At 43.7% G+C, this 21,191-nt stretch overlaps 2 non-coding genes across 2 annotated transcripts; both read right to left on the bottom strand.

The window, feature by feature from the left end:
• Positions 1–15,919: 15,919 nt before the first annotated feature.
• On the bottom strand, positions 15,920–16,001 carry TRNAS-CGA (transfer RNA serine (anticodon CGA)). The gene has a single exon. It is a non-coding gene; the product is annotated as a tRNA-Ser (tRNA).
• A 1,587-nt stretch (positions 16,002–17,588) lies between these two features.
• Positions 17,589–17,670, bottom strand: TRNAS-UGA (transfer RNA serine (anticodon UGA)). Its single transcript has one exon. It is a non-coding gene; the product is annotated as a tRNA-Ser (tRNA).
• Positions 17,671–21,191: the final 3,521 nt, after the last annotated feature.

Genomic DNA, 21,191 nt, shown 5'->3' with positions numbered 1-21,191 from the left:
GTCCGTAATGACCTGCCCCATAAAACTGTCCCATTAGTTAACCCCTTTAGCGAACCCCTTAAAAAATAAAAATAAAAAACGAAGCAAAAAATAATGATTTATTATCATACCACCGAACAAAAAGTGCAATAACGCGCGATCAAAAAGACGCATATAAATATGCATGGTACCGCTGAAAACGTCATCTTGTCCCGCAAAAAACGATCCACCATACAGCATCATCCGCAAAAAAATAAAAAAGTTATAGCTCGCAGAATAAAGCGATACAAAAATAATTATTTTTTATATAAAATAGTTTTCATTGCAAAAAACCGACAAAACATAAAAAAACGACCTAAATGAGGTATCGCTGTAACCGTACTGACCCGAAGAATAAAACCGCTTTATCAATTTTACCGCACGCGGAACGGTGTAAACGCACCCCCCCAAAAGAAATTCATGAAACGCTGGTCTTTGTTCATTCTGCGTCCCAAAAATCGGAATAAAAAGCGATCAAAAAATGTCACGTGCCCAAAAATGGTACCAATAAAAACGTCAACTCGTCCCGCAAAGAATAAGACCTCACATGACTCGGTGGGTCAAAATACGGAAAAATTATAGCTCACAATATGTGGTGATGCAAAAACTATTTTTACAATAAAAAGCGTCTTTTAGCGTGCGACAGCCGCCAAACATAAAAACCGCCATAAATAGTAAATCAAACCCCCCGTTATCACCCCCTTAGTTAGGGAAAAATAATAAAACTAAAAGAAAATGTATTTATTTCCATTTTCCTGGTAGGGTTAGGGCTAGGGTTAGGGCTAGGGTTAGGGCTAGGGTTAGGGTTAGGGCTAGGGTTAGGGCTAGGGCTCAGATTAGGGTTAGGGGTGTGTTGAGGTTCGGGTTGGAGTTATAATTGGGGGTTTCCACTGTTTGGGCACATCAGGGGCTCTCCAAAGGCAACATGGCGTCTGATCTCAATTCCAGCCAATTCTGCGTTGAAAAAGTCAAATGGTGCTCCTTCCCTTCCAAGCTCTGCCATGTGCCCAAACAGTGTTTTACCCCCACATGTAGGGTATCAGCCTACTCAGGACAAATTAAAAAACAACTTTTGGGGTCCAATTTCTCCTGTTACCCTTAGGAAAATAAAAAATTGGGGGCAAAAATATAATTTTGCGGAAAAAAATGTTTTTTTTATTTTCACGCCCAGGCGTTATAAACTTCTGTGAAGCACTTGGGGGTTCAAAGTGCTCTCCACACATCTAGATAAGCTCGGTGGGGGGTCTAGTTTCCAAAATGGGGTCACTTGTGGGGAGTTTCAATAGTTTAGGTACATTAGGGGCTCTCCAAACGCATATGACACCCGCATACCAATCCATCAAAGTCTGCATTCCAAAACGTCACTACTTCCCTTCCGAGCCCCGACGTGTGCCCATACAGTAGTTTTCTCCCACATATGAGGTATCAGCGTACTCAGGACAAATTGGACAACAACTTTTGGGGTCCAATTTCTCCTGTTCCCCTTGGGAAAATAAAAAAAATGGGGACTAAAAGATGATGTTTGTTGAAAAAATACGATATTTTTATTTTCACGCCCGGTCGTTATAAACTTCTGTGAAGCACTGGGGGGTTCAAAGTGCTCACCACACATCTAGATAAGTTCATTAGGGGGTCTAGTTTCCAAAATGGGGTCACTTGTGGGGGGTTTCCACTGTTTAGGTACATCAGGGGCTCTCCAAACGCAACATGACACCCGCAGACCATTCCATCAAAGTCTGCATTCCAAAACGTCACTACTTCCCTTCCGAGCCCCGACGTGTGCCCATACAGTAGTTTTCTCCCACATATGAGGTATCAGCGTACTCAGGACAAATTGGACAACAACTTTTGGGGTCCAATTTCTCCTGTTACCCTTGGGAAAATAAAAATTGGGGACTAAAAGATGATGTTTGTTGAAAAAATACGATATTTTTATTTTCACGCCCGGTTGTTATAAACTTCTGTGAAGCACTGGGGGGTTCAAAGTGCTCACCACACATCTAGATAAGTTCATTAGGGGGTCTAGTTTCCAAAATGGGGTCACTTGTGGGGGGTTTCCACTATTTAGGTACATCAGGGGCTCTCCAAACGCAACATGACACCCGCAGACCATTCCATCAAAGTCTGCATTCCAAAACGTCACTACTTCCCTTCCGAGCCCCGACGTGTGCCCATACAGTAGTTTTCTCCCACATATGAGGTATCAGCGTACTCAGGACAAATTGGACAACAACTTTTGGGGTCCAATTTCTCCTGTTACCCTTGGGAAAATAAAAAAATGGGGACTAAAAGATCATGTTTGTGGAAAAAATACGATTTTTTTATTTTCACGCCCGGACGTTATAAACTTCAGTGAAGCACTGGGGGGTTCAAAGTGCTCACCACACATCTAGATAAGTTCCTTGGGGGGTCTAGTTTCCAAAATGGTGTCATTTGTGGGGGGTTTCTACTGTTTTGGTACATCAGGGGCTTTCCTAACGCGACATGGTGTCCGATCTCAATTCCAGCCAAAAGCGTCAAATGGCGCTGCTTCCCTTCCGAGCTCTGCCATACGCCCAAATAGTGGTTTACCCCCACATGTGGGGTATCAGCGTACTCAGGATAAATTGCACAATATCTTTTAGGGTCCTGTTACTTTTGGAAAAATAAGAATTGAGGGTGAAAAGATCATTTTTGTGGAAAAAATATGATTTTTTAATTGTACTGCTGTACGTTATAAACTTCTGTGAAGCCCTTGGGGGTTCAAAGTTCTCACCACACATCTAGATAAGTTCCTTGTGGGGTCTAGATTCCAAAATGGTGTCATTTGTGGGGGGTTTCCACTGTTTTGGTACATCAGGGGTTTTCCAATCGCGACATGGTGTCCGATCTCAATTCTAGCCAAAAACGTCAAATGGCGCTGCTTCCCTTCCGAGCTCTGCTATGCGCCCAAATAGTCATTTACACCCACATATGGGGTATCAGCGTACTCAGGACAAATTGCACAATAACTTTTAGGGTCCTGTTACCCTTGGAAAAATAAAAATTGGGGGTGAAAAGATCATTTTTGTGGAAAAAATATGATTTTTTAATTGTACCGCTGTACGTTATAAACTTCTGTGAAGCCCTTGTGGGTTCAAAGTTCTCACCACATATCTAGATAAGTTCCTTGGGGGGTCTAGTTTCCAAAATGGGGTCACTTGGGGGGGTTTCCACTGTTTAAGTACATCAGGGGCTCGCCAAACGTGACATGGCGCCCGATCTGAATTCCAGCCAATTTTGCATTGAAAAAGTCAAACGGCGCTCCTTCCATTCTGAGCTCTGCCATGCGCCGAAACAGTGGTTCCCCCCCACATATCAGGTATCAGCGTACTCAGGACAAATTGCACAATAAGTCTTACAGTCCAATTTCTCCTGTTACCCTTGGTAAAATAAAGAAAATTGAACCTGAAGTATTTTTTTTGTGAAAAAAAGTTAAATGTTCATTTTTTTTTTAATATTCAAAAATTCCTGTGACGCACCTAAAGGGTTAATAAACTTCTTGAATGTGGTTTTAAGCACCTTAAGGGGTGCAGTTTTTAGAATGGTGTCACTTTTGGGTATTTTCTATCATATAGACCCCTCAAAGTGGCTTCAAATGTGAAGTGGTCCCTAAAAATAAAATGGTGTTGCAAAAATGAGAAATCGCTGGTCAATTTTTAACCCTTATAACTTCCTAACAAAAAAAAATTTTGGTTCCAAAACTGTGCTGATGTAAAGTAAACATGTGGGAAATGTTATGTATTAAGTTTTTTGTGTGCCGTATCGCTGTGATTTAAGGGCATAAAAATTCAAAGTTGGAAAATTGCGAAATTTTCAAAATTTTCGCCAAATTTCCATTTTTTTCACAAATAAACGCAAGTTATTTGAATGCAATTTTACCACTAACATGAAGTACAATATGTCACGAGAAAACAATGTCAGAATCACCGGGATCCATAGAAGCGTTCCAGAGTTATGACCTCATAAAGGTACAGTGGTCAGAATTGTAAAAATTGGCCCGGTAGTTAACGTGCAAACCACCCTTGGTAGTGAAGGGGTTAAATATGTCTCCTCAAATAAGTCTCCTCGCTAGGGAATCCCTGTACTAGTCTGGGCGTACAGACATGATGTCATTGCGCTCTCTGATCAGAATATCACTGTCAGGAAACGCGGAAGATGTCATGGCGGTGGAGCAGGGAGAGGTAAGTATTTCAACTTTGCAAGTGCTGTGATCCAGAGCAAGCAGGGGGGGCCCACTTGTGGGTGACGGCACTGGCACAGGGCCCCTCATAGTACAGCGGTGTATCTGACGGTGGGTGGGCCGAACCTGCACTTTCAGCTGCACCTTCCTTTTAGTCACCGTGTAAGGTGGTACAGTATATGGAAAGGGTAACCTGAGTTTCATCTGGGTCACATTCAGGCTGTGTAGAGTGTGGGGGGAATGTAGTGGTGTGGGTCAATGTACCAGCAGAATCATCTAACAGTGGCTGCGCCTCAGTGCACTTGTGGCGCCCCCAGGAGTACGGTCACCACAGTGGCATTACCTTCCTCCTAGTGAGTGTGATGTCATGCTTGGGAGCAACGAAGGATCTCTCTAGCAGTTAAACCAACACACAACACATTTCCCACTCCAGGCCAGCAGGGAGACCTCTGAACCTGACTGCTGAGGAGCTGCTGTCTGTGGTCGGGAGGAGGTAAGTTAGGGCAGTCTGTGAAGGGAAGGGGAAGTGTGTGGACATGAGAAGGGGAGCTGGAGGATGAGCAGAGTTAAGGCTCACTCCTAGCTTGAGCGTATGGTCCGGATTCCGGTCTCCGAGTTTGTAAGGACACTGACGTTCCTGCAGCAGAAACCGGAGGAAGTAGCAGCTGTAAATGCTCTGTACCCAACTAAGGCTCGGAGGCCCCAGCAGCGACGTGTGGGAGCCAGAAGGAAAAGGCTACGGCTGCCTGCCATATGAGAAAGTTCCAAGAGAGAGTCAACAGGGGGAACTTCATTGAACTCAGCACTGCGAGTACCTCAGATAAGCGCTAGAATGGAGGCCACACTACCTATCTGCAGAGAGAGAATTCCAAATTTGCTTCCAGGCTGACCAACTCCTTCTCCATCTATACTCTGGGTCCTGGACGGCCCTTACCAAGTACAGGTGAAGGAACTGCACGACTGTGTCTGTCCTCTTTCTCCTGCACCTGGCGCACGACTCTGCTACATCCTGCACTGCACACCATCTACCAACTCTTTCATGTGCCCTGCGACAATGGCCATACCTGTGCAGGGCTTCTACATCTTAGCTGCACCACAACTTCTGTCCCAGTGAAGCGCCACTGCAACACTGGTCAATCTACTCAGATACCACAGGTGGTGTCACGTATCATTCACCTATAAATGTAATTCACCCCTTTGCATGGACGCCCAGGGCCACGGAACGGGTCACCACCACTGTGACACATCCCAGGGAGACACCGTCCCGGTACCGATTAACCCCACAGCCCTGCCTGGCCACCCACACTCCATGTCAAATTCATCTTGGACTGGGGAATTCACAATTTGACTTGATAACCCATGCATGGTATGATAGAAAGAGCTACATGAACTAATGTGAAGTGTGGCCTGCTGCATCATTCACTTTGGGTGGGGGTGCAGGAGACAAGGAAAGGGGTTCTTCCTGACCAGGAGCCAGCACTTGATGACTCAGTGCTTGCATTTTTTGAAACTTCAGAAGAGGAGGGCATATTTGCTGGAGTCTGTTTCGGCAATCTAAGCCCAAACCAGTTCCTCATGCTCCGGCTTTAAAAACGGTTAACCTACTCCCAGAAAAGGTAGCCTTCCAGGCGTTCCGTAGACAGACCATGACGCAGGCTCAAAACCTCCTGCCTTAGCTGCTATTGTGCTTTTGCCACTACCAGCAGATCCACCACCACCATCAGCACCAGCTGGCCCCCCCACGCCCACGTCCGCGGCCTCTTCCACCAAACTTCCAAATTTAGCACAAAATAGACACAAAATAACATCACATATATGGTACTGTATCAGAAGCGTACAGCTCTATTCAGTCAAAGGATAATTGTCAATCTCCATATATATTCCATCAGTCACACAGAGACACTCCCAGGCTCATTATGGATTAGACAAGAATATAAAAAGTAGACAAAGTGTACAGTATCATCAGATAGCAGGTATATATAGCATAGTTTAAACATTAACAATGTATGTCTATATATCATGAGTAGTGTTGAAACACCCCGCTAGTGTTTTGGTTTGTCGCACAGGAGGCAAGTTCGTCGAATGTTCGTCGAACCACACTGAAAACAATGGCAGGCAAACACAAACACATACTAACACATAGAAAACAATTACAAAACACCTTAAAAGGTGTCCCGAAGCCGACAAAATGCTCAGAAGGCAAAAATAACATATGGAAAAGGGCAACTACATTTACAAAAGAGGTGGAGGAGTAAAAGGAGGAGGTGGAGGAGACACAGATCTAGTCTTGTCATGCCCTTATGAAGTCAAGAAAATCTGAAAACGAACACGATCATATACCGTTGTACTTCCCACCAATAAATTATGGCAACTGGCGATCGGGCGGCGTTAGTCCCATGAACCTCCAAACAGCATCCATGAAGCCAAAGTGTTTGCTTTCCAGGGGCAGTATGATTGCAAAGCTGAACCTTAAAGGAATGTCCAAAAGGGCACCACCAGGAGTGGAGCCCGTGGCTTAATTGGACTCCACCCGGGAAACCACAACCATGCCACCTCAAAAAAAGATGCACACATTGAAAGCTTTGTCGATTGTGTGTGTGTGGTGTGGTATGTCCATTTGTAGTTGTGCTAGCGATTTGTCAGCTTTATTCCGTTAACGTAAAGCTTACTAGAAGGATACGTGAGGCTCTGGCACGCGCGATCGAGCAATAACAGGGCTATCATGGCCTTCCATGTCCGGGGCTACATGTGCGCTACACTGAAAGGAACATCTTTTGTCGCTTACAGGTGCAGATAACCCGCTGAACACCGTTAGTGATGGGGATCTGGGATTCCAATAATTTGCCGTGAACGATGATTTCCCAGTAAGTGCAGGTCAACAGCAATTCCTGATTTCGGCCTAACCGCCATTCCAGAAAAAATGCAAAACATTACGTGTCCAAACCACAGGTGCTGTAGCTTGCTTAACAGCTCTGCAGCCATTCTCAGGCCCAGTATGGATTCTACAAGATTCGAAAAAGTTGATAAAGGGTACAGTTTCACCGGATAACACGTATATATGTTGCATAGTTTACACATTAAAAACATATGTGTATTGATCAGGAGGCAGACTCAGACGGTCTCAGGCCCAGTATGGATTAGACCAGATTGTACAAAGTTGAGATAGGGTACATTATCACTGGATAGCAGGTATATAGAGCATAGTTTAAACATTTAAATTCTCCGTGTTCTCTGCATGGATTACACAACAATCTAAAAACTAGAAAAAAGGAAATGTATTTCAAGCGTACACCATGATACACTTTTGGTGGTATTTTTAAATCTTCATTTATATTTCTGTCTCAGTAAGACAGCCCAGACTCTCTGCAATAGGAAATTAGATGCATACAATTATTTACCTAAAGTCTAGTGATTGCAGAAATCTACGAATTACTATTCACGGGAACAACTTCCGTCACAATTCTCAGAGGCGATGCTGACCCTCAATTAATTAGTGTGTGGACACAGCAAAAACCTTTCTTTGTGGAGAAAGTGTTGCTGTATCGCATTACCGTTGATCCCATCGCCGTTACTCATATCCATCCAATTTTGATCACAGGGAGTTGATGTAAACATGGTGTTCACTGCCTATCGTGATCTGTCACGATTTAATTGGACTGGCATGAGAGTGAAGGCACATTTAAAAATGTGTGCTGGAATGTCACACGTCTGTGGGTAGGAAAACTGTTAAAGCTGATGAGAAACCACCACTGCATCTCATTGTGAGTCGACGTCCATAAGAAATGGAAGCCATTGATCATCTGAAGCTGGATCCCGGCCAACGGGACAGGACATAGCTACGTCTTAACCATCATCTTCTATCAGTTCACCACCTTGAAGTGCCAGTCCCAGTGATGGATATGCAAAACAGAAGCTGCGGAGACACCATCACGTGTTTCTCAACGCAAGCAATGACCAGCCGGTCTTTGTCCGGGAAGGAACAACCACGGGAAGGGCAGTCTCCAATGAAGGAAACCACCTATGCCAAAACATGGTATCCATCCACATACAGCTGTTTCGGGGTATTGCCCCTCATCAGTGTGGAGTAGGAAACTGGCTGGTAGGAGCAATGCCTAGTAAAAAGACTATGAAGAGGAGGATGAATGAACTCATGAAGATCAACATCCGACACTGCGGAGACACCATTACGTGTTTCTCAACGCAGTGATTCTAGAGCACTGCCCCCATCCCTTATGGGAAATATGCAAAACAGAAGCTGCGGAGACACCATCACGTGTTTCTCAACACAAGCAATGACCAGCCAGGTCTTTGTCTGGGAAGGAACAACCACGGGAAGGGCAGTCTCCAATGAAGGAAACCACCTATGCCAAAACATGGTATCCATCCACATACAGCTGTTTCGGGGTATTGCCCCTCATCAGTGTGGAGTAGGAAACTGGCTGGTAGGAGCAATGCCTAGTAAAAAGACTATGAAGAGGAGGATGAATGAACTCATGGAGATCAACATCCGACACTGCGGAAACACCATCACGTGTTTCTCAACGCAGTGATTCTAGAGCACTGCCCCCATCCCTTATGGGAAATATGCAAAACATGCAAAACAGAAGCTGCGGAGACACCATCACGTGTTTCTCAACGCAAGCAATGACCAGCCAGGTCTTTGTCCGGGAAGGAACAACCACGGGAAGGGCAGTCTCCAATGAAGGAAACCACCTATGCCAAAACATGGTATCCATACACATACAGCTGTTTCGGGGTATTGCCCCTCATCAGTGTGGAGTAGGAAACTGGCTCCTACCAGCCAGTTTCCTACTCCACACTGATGAGGGGCAATACACCGAAACAGCTGTATGTGGATGGATACCATGTTTTGGCATAGGTGGTTTCCTTCATTGGAGACTGCCCTTCCCGTGGTTGTTCCTTCCCGGACAAAGACCTGGCTGGTCATTGCTTGCGTTGAGAAACACGTGATGGTGTCTCCGCAGCTTCTGTTTTGCATGTTTTGCATATTTCCCATAAGGGATGGGGGCAGTGCTCTAGAATCACTGCGTTGAGAAACACGTGATGGTGTCTCCGCAGTGTCGGATGTTGATCTCCATAAGTTCATTCATCCTCCTCTTCCCAGTGATGGATATGACAGCCCAGACTACACAGCGGAGGAGCAGGGAGAGGTAAACATTTCAAATGCTTGGGCCCTGCCCAAGCAAGGGGGGCACACTCATGGGCATCGGCACTGGCACTGTGCCCCTCATAGTACGGCGTTGTGTCTGACGGTGGGTGTACACCACCACCGACAGAGACACTTGATTGCACTATGAGGGACTCTGTGCCAGTGCCCATGCCCACAAGTCGGACCACCCACCTGTCCAGGGCAATGGCACTCGCACGGTTGCGTGCGCTAGGTGGTGACCCAGGCCATTGGGGGAGGAGGCTGCCCAGTTAGGGAGGTTTACAAAATGCCACATGTTGATGTGGGACATTCACCTGCTGCTAAAGGTGAAATTGGTCAAGTCCCAGGAACAGGCGGACCAAAGAAAACAATTTTTCTGGCAACCTATGTGTCATCAGGGTAAGGTGGGACAAAATCCTTGGAAACCCATGCATGGTTTATTTTAATGGAGGTTAGATCATACACATTTTGGGTCTACAGATGGGTCCTTTTTTCTGTCAGTATTGATCCAGCAGCACTGAAGACTCTTTCCGATAGCACACTTGCAGCTGGGCATGAGAACTCCTGTAAGGCATATTGTGCCAATTCAGGCCAGGTGTCCAGAGGTCTTTCAGCTTCGACCACTGCACACCTGTCAACTTCATGTCTGCCCTCAAAGTGCCTGCCCGTGTATCCTCCCACAAATACATTACGGCCTGCCTTTGTTCACACAACCGCTCAACCATGTGCAGGGTGGAGTTCCACCTTGTTGCAACGTCGATAATTAGGCGGTGCTTGGGAAGGTGGAGCAATCGCTGCAGCTTCTGCATACAACTGGAGTGTACCTGCGACCGGTGGATGTGCGAGCACAGTCTTCGAACCTTAAGGAGCAGGCCTGATAAATCCGGATAATATGTGAGGAAGCACTGCACCACCAGGTTCAAAGTGTGAGCCAAGCAAGGTATGTGTCTAAGTTTTGTAAGGGCTATGGCTGCCACAAAATTCTGGCCGTTATCACTAACTACCTTGCTTGCCTCAAGATGTAGGCTGCCCAGCCATGACTCAGCTTGTTGCTGAAAGTAGTCGGCCAGTACCTCTGCGGTGTCTGTCGCCCAAACACATCATCTGCAACACAGCCTGCTGACGCTTTCCACTAGCTGATTGATAGGGGGACACCTCGTTTGCAACACTGTCAACTGCGGATGCAGTGCTCGTGCGACTGCACTCTGTGGACCAGCTTTCGCTTCAGGAGGAGGAGGAGGAGGGTCGAACGCCTACAGCCAACTGTTTCCTATACCGTGGGCTAGGCAGCACTGTGCCACCACCGCTGTCCCCTGTGGACCCTGCATCCACCACATTAACCCAGTGCGCAGTGATGGACACGTAACGGCCCTGGCCATGCCTACTGGACCATGCATCAGTTGTGAGGTGCACCTTTCCACTCACTGACAGCTTGAGTGCATGGACCATGCGGTCTTTCACATGAAGGTGGAGGGCTGGGATGGCTTTGCGAGAAAAGAAGTGGCGACTGGGTAGTTCATAGTGTGGAACTGCGTAGGCCATTAGTTCACGGAAAGCTGCGCTTTCAACCAACCGATAGGGCATCATCTCTAACGAGATTAGTTTGGTAATGTGGGTGTTCAAAGCCAGTGTACGCCGATGAGAGGATGAGTACTTTTTTGTCCTACTCATAGTCTCTGGTAGGGTGAGCTGGATATGGTGGAAGTAACGGTGGACATGGCGGACTGAGAGAGGGTTGATGATGATGATGGAGTTGGTGTTCTTTCTGATGGCCTAGATTCAGTCTTTCGTTGCAATAACAGTGTGATTCCCTGAATGATTTGCCCTTGCGATGACAACTCAACATTTGCTGCTGGTGGTGTGCTAACCGGTGGACTTACAGTGGGGGAAACAATGTTGTGTTGCTGACTACCTTCTTTGGGAGCATTAGCACATGTGGCACGTGACTTTTGGTACTCCATCCATGCTTGCAAGTGCATGGTGGTTAAATGTCTTAGAATGCAACTGGTATTCAAATTTCTCAGATTTTTCCCTCGGCTAAAGGTCTTTGTGCACTTCTTACAGATTACCCTTGCCTGATCATTAGGATTTTGTTCAAAAAAGTGCCACACTGCACTCTTCCTACTAGGGAAGACAGTTTGAGGCCTTGCACGCTGTGCTTTTTTGACCGTCTGGCCAAGCTGTCCTGCAATTTTTTTGGGTTTTTGTAACCCGTTTTTGGACTGCTCCGGGCCTGCCAGATAACAACTGTTGCGATGTCAATGCCCACTGTGGATGCTCCTCCTCCTCTTCTGAGCTATTGGCAGCGGCACACTCTGCCTCCAATGGATGCCAATCTGGGTCAACAACTAGGTCATCCATCACCTCCTCTTCAATGTCATGTGCACCTTCTTCTGTGTCACCATGTATGGTGGTATAGTATGTGGTAGGGGGCAACTGAGTTTCATCAGGGTCAGATTCTGGCTCAATACACTGCGAGGACAATGTAGTGCTCTGAGTGAATGTACCAGCAGATAAATCTAGCAGTGGCTGTGCATCAGTGCACTCCATGTCAGATTCATTTTGGCATGGGTAATTCACAATTTGACTTGATAACCCAGGCATGGTATGTGAAAACAGCTCCATGGAGTAATCTGTAGTGTGGCCTACCGCATCCTTCAATTTTGGTAGGGGTGAAGGACACAAGGAAAGGTGTGGTTCATGACCATGAGCCTCCTATGACGACTCAGTGCTTTTATTTTTTAAACCTTCAGATGAGGAGGCGATATAGCTGGAGGCTGAGTCAGCAATGTAAGCAAAAACTTGTTCTTGAAGCTCCGGCTTTAGAAGCGGTTTACCTACTCCCAGAAAAGGGAGCCTTCGAGGCCTTGTGGAGCCAGACGATGATGCAGGCTCAACACTTCCAGTATTAGGTGCTATTTTGCTTTTGCCACTACCAGCAGATCCACAACCAACACCAACACCATCATTAACAGCTGCCAACCCCCGCTCACTTCCACGGACTCTTCCACCACACTTCCTCATTTTTTGGAAAAATTTACCCAAATTTACACCAACTCTCTGGTACTGTAAAACAAGGTACAAGGTGTATATAGTACTGGGGAGAATTGGAATGTCTCTACACTTCAGGACACTGTGGGATTCAGTCAGGCCCTGTTTATTTAACACCGCAATATGACAGGCAGATTTTCTATGCAGTTAGAAAGGTGTATAGAGGACTGTGTAGAATTGGAATGTCTCTACACTTCAGGACACTGTGGGAATCAGTCAGGCCCTGTTTATTTAACACCGCAATATGACAGACAGATTCTCTATGCTGTTAGAAGGGTGTATAGAGGACTGTGGAGAATTGGAATGTCTCTACACTTCAGGACACTGTGGGATTCAGTCACGCCCTGTTTATTTAACACCGCAATGTGACCGGCAGAAATTGCCTAGTGTATGACAAACTACAAGGTGTATATAGAATTGGGCAGAACTGGAATCTCCCTACAATGTAGGTCTGTAAGAACAGAACAACTCCTCAACTTATCCTTACAGAGTCACACACAGATAGCTTCACTGTGGCCGTGATAGCAGCCATTACATGGTACTGAGAGAGGAGCGTGCACGTACACCGCTGTCCAGTGTATGTAAAATTGTCAAGCTCCGTGTTTTAGTATACGGACTGACACTCGCTGTCTCTCTATAGTTTTGAATGTAATCAAACAGCAAATATACTAAACTGTTTAAAAACCAGACAAAACTATAAGGTGGAGGTCTGTAAGAACAGAACAACTCCTCGACTTATCCTTACAGAGTCACACACAGACAGCTTCACTGTGGCCGTGATAACAGCCGTTACACAGTACTGAGAGAGGAGCGTGCACGTACACCACTGTCCAGTGTATGTAAAATTGTCAAGCTCTGTGTTTTAGAATACGGACTGACACACAGTGTCTCTCTATAGTTTTGAATATAATCAAACAGCAAATATACTAAACTGTTTAAAAACCAGACAAAACTATAAGGTGGAGGTCTGTAAGAACGGAACAACTCCTCGACTAATCCTTGCAGAGTCACACACAAATAGCTTCACTGTGGCCATGATAACAGCCGTTACACGGTACTGAGAGAGGAGCATATACCGCTGTACGGTGTGTGAAAAATGAACACTCAGTAATTCACAAGGACAAAACAATAAAATCTGGATTGCTTTGAAAAAAGCAGTTTTCTCAGCAGTGGGCACACAGCAATGCAGCTACCAGGTAGCCTTAAAAGGCAGCCTAATAATCAAGAGAGCTGATGCACCAAAATATAGCTTCCCCTTGCACTGCACAGTGACTGGTGTGTTGTACAGGCAAAATCGCTAGCAGCAGAAACAGTAGTTGGTATCTTCTTTCCTGCCTAACACTCTCCCTGCAGAATCAGCAGCAGCTCTCCCTATTCTGGGATCAGCATGAGTAACATGGCGGTCGGCGTCCCTGCCCTTTTATACCCCCTGTGATGCCCTACAAAGCAAGCCAATCACTTGCATGCCCTTCTCCAAAATGGTGGTGACCGCTGCCTATGTCATCACTTTGCCCAAAAGTGTCCGATCTTCCTGATTGACTGCAAAAAGGGCGCTCAAGCATCTTTTGAAACGTGACTTTGGCGCTAAAATCGCCAACCTCGTTGCCGACCTCATGCTAAGATCGGGTTTCGTTTCATGAAAGCCGACTTTGGCGAAAGTCGGCGACTTTTCAATTTCTTCGACCCGTTTCGCTCAACTCTAATTTTCGTATCACTTGGCTTGTTTTAATAATATACTGTATACATTATTTTACGCTTTTCGAGAAGGTCCAAAGTTTTGAACAAGTAAAAGACTGCGTTGTGAACAGGATTTGAACCCGTGTGGGGATTCGCGGCCATCACAGCCATCACAGTCAATTATAGGCTCACTTTATCAGATGTGTTTGCCATGTAAACACAGAGAACAGCCTGTGAGAAGATTTTGGCCTAAGTTCACATGAATATCTATTGAAAGACACAGCCATGAGCAAGAGAACTTGACTGACTTACTGAAGATAAAGGAGTGGCCTGAGATCAAAGAGTAGAAGGAGATGAATGGATTGTATATTGTCAAACGCAGAGATTTTGTTGACCACATGTTTCTCATGGTTAAAATTGTCTTTGGTTTCCGCACACTGCCAGGGAATTAATCTGCATTTTTTTTTATTATTCCCAACTTTTACTATATTTTCTTTTCACTAATCTTTCATGAGCAAAATCCAATCTTTTCAAAGGTAAAAAAAATAAACTGGGAACATGATTTCATCCAACATGAAGATTTCAAGTCCATCGTCTTAAAAATGCAGCCATCAAAATACATGGCATTGCTGATGGTTCTCAGTTGTCTTTTTGGAACCAGTTTAAATACTTTCATTGACTTTTTATTGCTGAAAGAAATTTGGTGTAGAGGATTTCCAGCAACCAATACATAGATTTCTATTATCTGCAAATGATGTCATCAATATCATGGGAAACATATAGTTTTGGAGTTTTCATACTGCTTAATTTAATTCTTGAGGCAGATTTCGAGTCAAACATGTTGGAGTTGTCCCATTTTCATATCACTTGGCCCGTTTTAATAATATACTGTATATATTATTTTACTCTTTTTGAGAAGGTCCAAAGTTTTACCAAGTAAAACACCGCGATGTGAACAGGATTTGTGCGGGGATACCCCATTGGATTTCAAGTCCAACGCCTTAACCACTCGGCCATCACAGCCAACTGTTAATTAATTTATCAGATGTTTTTGCCATGTGAACACAGAGGAAGAGCCTGAAAGAAGATTTTGGTCTAAGCTCACCTGAATATCTACTGAAATACAGAGTCATGAGCATTAAAACTTGACTGACTTATTGACGAGAAAGGAGTGGTCTGAGATCAAAGAGCAGAAGGATATGAATGGATTCTATATTGCGGAATGCTGGGATTTTGTTGACCATATGTTTCTCATGGTTAAAATTGTGTTTGGACACCGCACACTGCCAGGGTATTGATCTGCGCTTTTAAATATTCCCAACTTATTCTATAATTTGTTTTCACTAATCTTTCATGAGCAAACTCCAATCTTTTCAAAGGTAAAACAATAAACTGGGAACATGATTTCATCCAACATGAAGATTTCAAGTCCATTGTCTTAACTATGCAGCCATCAAAATATTTGCCAATGCTGATGGTTCTCCGATGTCTTTTTGGAACCAGTTTATATACTTTAATTGACTTTTTATTGCTAAAAGAAATTTGGTGTAGAGGATTTTCAGCAACCGATACAGAGATTACTAATATCTGCAAATGATGTCATCAATGTCATGAGAAACATGAAGTAATATTTCTTATAAGTTTAAGTTTTCATACTGCTTAATTTCACAGATTTAGACTCAAGATAGGAGCATGTTTAGTTGTCCCATTTTCATATCACTTTGTCCATTTTACTAATATACTGTATATATTATTTTACTGTTTTAGAGAAGGTCCAAAGGTTTTGTCCAAGTAAAACACTGCGCTGTGAACAGGATTTGAACCTGTGCGGGGATACCCCATTGGATTTCGAGTCCAACGCCTTAACCACTCGGCCATCACAGCCAACTGTCGAATAGTCTATCAGATGTTTTTGCCATGTGAGCACAGAGGGAGAGCCTGTGAGAAGATTTTGATCTAAGTTCACCTGAATCTGTACTGAACTACACTGCCATGAGCATGAAAACTAGACTGACTTACTGAAGAGAAAGAAGTGGTCTGAGATCAAAGAGTAGAAAGAGATTAATGGAATGTATATTAAGAAATGCAGAGATTTTGTTGACCACATGTTTCTCATGGTTAAAATTATTGTTGGACACTGCACACTGCCAGGGAATTAATCTGCATTTTTTTTATTATTCCCAACTTTCACTATATTTTCTTTTCACTAATCTTTCATGAGCAAAATCCAGTCTTTTCAAAGCTAATACAATAAACTGAACATGATTTCAACCAACATGAAGATTTCAAGTCCATCGTCTTAAAAATGCAGCCTTCAAAATATATGGCATTGCGGATGGTTCTCAGTTGTCTTTTTGGAACCAGTTTAAATACTTTAATTGACTTTTTATTGCTGAAAGAAATTTGGCGTAGAGGATTTCCAGCAACCAATGCATAGATTTCTATTATCTGCAAATGATGTCATCAATATCATGGGAAACATCTAGTAATATTTATTTAAGTTTTCATACTTGTTAATTTCATTCTTGAGACAGATTTCGACTCAAACATATTTAGTTGTCCCATTTTCATATCACTTGGCCCATTTTAATAATATACTGTATATATTATTTTACTCTTTTCGAGAAGGTCCAAAGTTTTGACCAAGTAAAACACTGCACTGTGAACAGGATTTGAACCTGTGTGGGGATTCATGGCCATCACAACCAATTATAGGCTCACTTTATCAGATGTGTTTGCCATGTGAGCACAGAGAACAGCCTGTGAGAAGATTTTGGCCTAAGTTCGCATGAATATCTATTGAAAGACACAGCCATGAGCAAGAGAACTTGACTGACTTACTGAAGAGAAAGGAGTGGTCTGAGATCAAAGAGTAGAAGGAGATGAATGGATTGTATATTGAGAAACGCAGATTTTGTTGACCACATGTTTCTCATGATTAAAATTGTCTTTGGTTTCCGCACACTGTCAGGGAATTAATCTGCATTTTTTTATTAATCCCAACTTTTACTATATTTTCTTTTCACTATGAGCAAACTCCAATCTTTTCAACGGTAAAACAATAAACTGTGAACATGATTTCATGCAACATGAAGATTTCAAGTCCATCATCTTAAAAATGCAGCCATCAAAATATATGGCATTGCTGATGGTTCTCAGTTGTCTTTTTGGAACCAGTTTAAATACTTTCATTGACTTTTTATTGCTGAAAGAAATTTGGTGTAGAGGATTTCCAGCAACCAATACATAGATTTCTATTATCTGCAAATGATGTCATCAATATCATGGGAAACATCGAGTAATATTTCTTGGAGTTTTCATACTGCTGAATTTCTTTCTTGAGGCAGATTTCAAGTCAAACATGTAAAGTTGTCCCATTTTCATATCACTTGGCCCATTTTAATAATATACTGTATATATTATTTTACTCTTTTTGAGAAGGTCCAAAGTTTTGACCAAGTAAAAACACCGCGCTGTGAACAGGATTTGAACCTGTGCGGGGATACCCCATTGGATTTCAAGTCCAACGCCTTAACCACTCTGCCATCACAGCCAACTGTTAAATAATTTATCAGATATTTTTGCCATGTGAACACAGAGGAAGAGCCTGTAAGAAGATTTTGGTCTAAGTTCACCTGAATATCTACTGAAATACACAGCCATGAGCATTAAAACTTGGCTGACTTATTGAAGAGAAAGAAGTGGTCTGAGATCAAAGAGTAGAAGGATATGAATGGACTCTATATTGCGGAATGCTGGGATGTTGTTGACCATATATTTCTCATGGTTAAAATTGTGTTTGGACACCGCGCACTGCCAGGGTATTGATCTGCGCTTTTAAATATTCCCAACTTATTCTATAATTTGTTTTCACTAATCTTTCATGAGCAAACTCCAATCTCTTCAAAGGTAAAACAATAAACTGGGAACATGATTTCATCCAACATGAAGATTTCAAGTCCATTGTCTTAACTATGTAGCCATCAAAATATTTGCCAATGCTGGTGGTTCCCCGATGTCTTTTTGGAACCAGTTTATATACTTTAATTGACTTTTTATTGCTGAAAGAAATTTGGTGTTGAGTGTTTTCAGCAACCGATACAGAGATTCCTAATATCTGCAAATGATGTCATCAATGTCATGAGAAACGTGAAGTAATATTTCTTTTACTTTTCATACTGCTTAATTTCAACCATGAGACAGATTTAGATTCAAAGATAGGAGCATGTTTAGTTGTCCCATTTTCATATCACTTTGCCCGTTTTACTAATATACTGTATGTATTATTTTACTGTTTTAGAGAAGGTCCAAAGGTTTTGTCCAAGTAAAGATACCCCATTGGATATTTCTCCTGAATATCTACTGAATTACACAGCCGTGAGCATTAAAACTTGACTGACTTATTGAAGAGAAAGGAGTGGTCTGAGATCAAAGAGTAGAAGGATATGAATAGATTCTATATTGAGGAAAGCAGTGATTTTGTTGACCATATGTTTCTCATGGGTAAAATTGTGGTTGGACACCGCACACTGCCAGGCTATTAATCTGCATTAATCTGCATTTTTTAATTATTCCCAACTTATTCTATATTTTGTTTTCACCAATATTTCTTGAGCAAAATCCAATCTTTTCAAAGGTAAAACAATAAACTGGGAACATGATAATTTCAAGTCCTTTGTCTTATGCGGCCATCAAAATATTTGCCAATGCTGATGGTTCTCCAATGTCTTTTTGGAACCAGTTTATATACTTTAACTAGCTGAAGAGCCCGGCGCTGCCCGGGCATAGTAACTAACTGTGGTTAGTTATAGAAAATTATAATTATCCTCCATCCCATAGTCCCGTGCCCATATACCCATCACACATACTCACGATCCCATAGGCCCGTGCCCATATACCCATCATACATATCCTCCATCCCATAGTCGAGTGCCCATATACCCATCACACATCCTCCATCCCATAGTCCCGTGCCCATATACCCATCATACATATCCGCCATCTCATAGTCCCGTGCCCATATACCCGACATACATATCCTCCATCCTATAGTCCGGTGCCCATATAGCCATCACACATCCTCCATCCCATAGTCCCGTGCCCATATACATATCCGCCATCCCATAGTCCCTTGCCCATATACCCGTCAAACATATCCTCCATCCCATAGTCCAGTGCCCATATACCCATTACACATCCTCCATCCTATAGTCCCGTGCCCATATACATATCCACCATCCCATAGTCCCGTGCCCATATACCCGTCATACATATCCTCCATCCCATAGTCCAGTGCCCATATACCCATCACACATCCTCCATCCCATAGTCCCGTTCCCATATACCCATCATACATATCCTCCATCCCATAGTCCGGTGCCCATATACTCATCACACATCCTGCATTCCATAGTCAACCATTATGACATCATAATGAGCGGCGGCAGGGCTTGCAACCTTTGATGACATCAGCGTCGCAATGGCAACCATTGTGACATCATAATGAGGGGCGGGGCTTGATACACACACACTGCTTCCCCAGTATGCAAATAGGGGCATTATGACATCACAATGAGGGGCGGGGCTTGACACCCACACACTTTTCCCCCCAGTATGTAGATAGGGGCAAAATTGTTTGGTGAATTGGAACGCGCGGGGTTAAAATTTCACCTCACAACATAGCTTAGGACGCTCTCGGGGTCCATACGTGTGACTGTGCTAAATTTTGTGGCTGTAGCTGCGACGGTGCAGATGCCTATCCCGGACATACACACATACACACACACACACACACACACACACACATACATACACACTTTGAGCTTTATATATTAGATACTAGCTGAAGAGCCCGGCGCTGCCCGGGCATAGTAACTAACTGTGGTTAGTTATAACAAATTATAATTATCCTCCATCCCATAGGCCCGTGCCCATATACCCATCATACATATCCTCCATCCCATAGTCGAGTGCCCATATATCCATCACACATCCTTCATCTCATAGTCCCGTGCCCATATACCCATCATACATATCCTCCATCTCATAGTCCCGTGCCCATATACCCATCATACATATTCGCCATTCCATAATCCCGTGCCCATATACTCATCATACATATCCTCCATCCCTTAGTCGAGTGCCCATATACCTATCACACATCCTCCATCCAAGTCCCATGCCCATATACCCATCACACATCCTCCATCCCATAGTCCCATGCCCATATACCCATCATACATATCCTCCATCGCATAGCCCCGTGCCCATATACCGGTCATACATATCGTCCATCCCATAGTCCCGTGCCCATATACCCGTCATACATATCCTCCATCCCATAGTCCAGTGCCCATATACCCATCACACACCCTCCATTCCATAGTCAACCATTATGACATCATAATGAGCGGCGGCAGGGCTTGCAACCTATGATGACATCAGCGTCGCCATGGCAACAATTGTGACATCATAATGAGGGGCGGGGTTTGATACGCACACACTGCTTCCCCAGTATGCAAATAGGGGCATTGTGACATCACAATGAGGGGCGGGGCTTGACGCTCACACACTTTTCCCCCAGTATGTAGATAGGGGCAAAATTGTTTGAATTGGAATGCGCGGGGTTAAAATTTCACCTCACAACATAGCTTAGGACGCTCTCGGGGTCCAGATGTGCGACTGTGCCAAATTTTGCGGCTGTAGCTGCTACGGTGCAGATGCCAATCCCGGATACACATACACACACACATACACACTTTGAGCTTTATATATTAGATTGACTTTTTATTGCTGAAAGAAATTTGGTGTAGAGGATTTTCTGCAACCGATACAGAGATTCCTAATATCTGCAAATGATGTCATCAGAAACATCTAGTAATATTTCTTTAAATACTGCTTAATTTCATTCATGAGACAGATTTAGACTCAAAGATAGGAACATATTTAGTTCTCCCGTTTTCATATCACTTTGCCCATTTACTAATATACTGTATATATTATTTTACTATTTTAGAGAAGATCCAAAGATTTTGTCGAAGTGAAATGCTACGCTGTGAACAGTGCACCTTTTTT

The sequence above is a fragment of the Dendrobates tinctorius genome, unplaced genomic scaffold (genome assembly GCF_039654945.1).
Source record: "Dendrobates tinctorius isolate UK_male_01 unplaced genomic scaffold, ASM3965494v1 ptg000151l, whole genome shotgun sequence".
Lineage (NCBI taxonomy): Eukaryota > Metazoa > Chordata > Amphibia > Anura > Dendrobatidae > Dendrobates > Dendrobates tinctorius.
This window is presented reverse-complemented; position numbering and strand designations above follow the sequence as displayed.